Source organism: Arachis duranensis, chromosome 7, assembly GCF_000817695.3.
Source record: "Arachis duranensis cultivar V14167 chromosome 7, aradu.V14167.gnm2.J7QH, whole genome shotgun sequence".
Lineage (NCBI taxonomy): Eukaryota > Viridiplantae > Streptophyta > Magnoliopsida > Fabales > Fabaceae > Arachis > Arachis duranensis.
Genome location: NC_029778.3, coordinates 66,406,060 through 66,408,964, shown reverse-complemented (window position 1 = coordinate 66,408,964; position 2,905 = coordinate 66,406,060).

The following is a 2,905-nucleotide window of genomic DNA, read 5'->3' as shown; positions in this document are numbered from 1 at the left end:
ATCATGGGCAAGTGAAACGCCAACCTCACATTTTCCGGACTAAAATCTAAGTATTTCCCCCGAACCATTGTGAGATAATTCTTTGGATTCGGGTTCATACTTTGATCATGGTTCCTAGTGATCCATGCATTGGCATAGAACTCTTGAACCATTAAGATTCCGACTTGTTGCATGGGGTTGGTTAAGACTTCCCAACCTCTTTTTCGGATTTCATGTCGGATCTCTGGATACTCATTTTTCTTGAGCTTGAAAGGGACCTCAGGGATCACCTTCTTCTTTGCCACAACATCATAGAAGTGGTCTTGATGGCTTTTGGAGATGAATCTTTCCATCTCCCATGACTCGGAGGTGGAAGCTTTTGTCTTCCCTTTTCCTTTTCCGACCTTAGGTGCCATTGATGGTAGTGGAAAACAAAAAAAGATTGTGCTTTGACCATACACCAAACTTAAAATATTGCTCGTCCTCGAGCAATAGAAGAAAGAAGAGAAGAAGAAGAAGAAGAAAATATGGTAGAGAGGGGGAGATGTAGGTTTGGCCAAGGTGAAGAAGAAGGGGTTGTGTTGTGTGAAAATGAAGTAGAATGGAAGGGTATATATAGGGAGAGGGGGTAGTGTATGTTCGGCCATTTAGGGTGGGAATGGGTGGGAAAATGGTTTTGAATTTTGGAAGGTAGGTGGGGTTTATGGGGAAGAGTGGATGGATTTGAGTGGTGAAGGGGGTGATTGGGAAGAGGAATTGGTGTGATTGGTGAAGAGTGTTGGGAAGTGTGACATGGGGAATACAAATCACAAAAATAGGATTAGGAGGTAAGGTGGGAATATAGTAGGTGGGGATCCTGTGGGGTCCACAGATCCTGAGGTATCAAGGAATTCCATCCCTGCACCAAATAGGCATGTAAAATGCCTTTGCACACCATTCTGGCGTTTAAACGCCCATTGGTGCACGTTCTGGGCGTTCAACGCCCATGTAAAGCATGTTTTTGGCGTTGAACGCCAGTTTCATGCTTGTTACTGGCGTTCAGCGCCAGCTTTTCTTCTCTAGGCACATTCCTGGCGTTCAGCGCTAGAATGTTGCTTGTTTCTGGCATTCAGCGCCATAATGATGCTCTGTTCTGGCGTTGAACGCCAGCCAGATGCATCTTACTGGCGTTGAACGCCAGCCTGTGCGTCCTCCAGGGTGTGAATTTTTTCTTCTGCTGTTTTTTTATTCTGTTTTTAATTTTTATGATTTTTTTGTGACTCCTCATGATCATGTACCTAATAAAACACAAAATAACAACAAAATAATATAAAATAAAAATTAGATAAAATTGGGTTGCCTCCCAACAAGCATTTCTTTAATGTCAATAGCTTGACAGTGGCTCTCATGGAGCCACAAGGTGATCAGGTCAATGTTGTATAGTCCTAACACCAAACTTAGAGTTTGGATATGGGATCTTAACACCAAACTTAGAGTTTGGTTGTGGCCTCACAACACCAAACTTAGAGTTTGACTGTGGGGGCTCTTCTTGACTCTGAACCGAGAGAAGCTCTTCATGCTTACTCTCTTTTGTCACAGAGGGATGGCCTTATGCCTTAAACACAAGGTAGTCCCCATTCAATTGAAGGACTAATTCACCTCTGTTGACATCTATCGCAACTTCTGCTGTGGCTAAGAAAGGTCTTCCCATGGTACAAGGTATTAAGAACTTGCCAGGATCTTGTTTCTTTTGAGGTAGAGTTTTCTGAATCCAGTTATCTAGTTCATTAATGAGCAAGGGAGGTTCACTTTCCCAAGTCTCATTACCAAACAGTTTGGCATTCAGCTTCATGATAGCTCCTAAGTATTGAGCAACTTGCTCTCCAGTCACATCTTCATCCTCTTCAGAGGAAGAATAGTCTTCAGAGCTCATGAATGGCAGAAGGAGATTTAGTGGAATCTATATGGTCTCTGTATGAGCCTCAGATTCCTCTGGATCCTTAATAGGAAACTCCTTCTTGCTTGAAGGACGTCCCAGGAGGTCTTCCTCACTAGGATTTTCGTCCTCCTCCTCCCTGGTGCATTTGGCCACATTGATCACATCAATGGCCTTGCACTCTCCTTTTGGATTCTCTTCTGTATTACTTGGGAGAATACTGGGAGGAGTTTCAATAACTTTCTTACTCAGCTGGCCCACTTGTGCCTCCAGATTTCTGATGGAGGATCTTGTTTCATTTATGAAACTGAAAGTGGCCTTTGACAGATCAGAGACTAGATTGGCTAAATTAGAAGTATTTTGTTCAGAATTCTCTGTCTGTTGCTGAGAAGATGATGGATATGGCTTGCTATTGCTCAGCCTATTGTGTCCACCATTGTTAAAGCCTTGTTGAGGCTTTTGTTGATCCTTGCATGAGAAATTTGGATGATTTCTCCATGATGGATTATAGGTGATTCCATAAGGTTTACCCATGTAATTAACGTCTGCCATGGCAGGGTTCTCAGGATCATAAGCTTTTTCAGAAGCTGCCTCTTTAGTACTGTTGGATGCATGTTGCCATCCATTCAGACTTTGAGAGATCATGTTGACCTGCTGAGTCAACACTTTGTTCTGAGCCAATATGGCATTCAGAGCATCAATTTCAAGAACTCCTTTCTTCTGAGGTATCCCACTATTCACGGAATTCCTCTCAGAGGTGTACATGAATTGGTTGTTCGCAACCATGTCAATGAGTTCTTGAGCCTCTTCAGGCGTTTTCTTTAGGTGAATAGATCTACCTGCAGAATGGTCCAATGACATTTTCGAAAATTCAGATAGACCATAATAGAATATATCTAATATGGTCCATTCTGAAAACATATCAGATAGACATCTTTTGGTCAGCTGTTTGTATCTTTCCCAAGATTCATAGAGGGATTCACCATCTTTTTGCTTGAAGGTCTGAACATC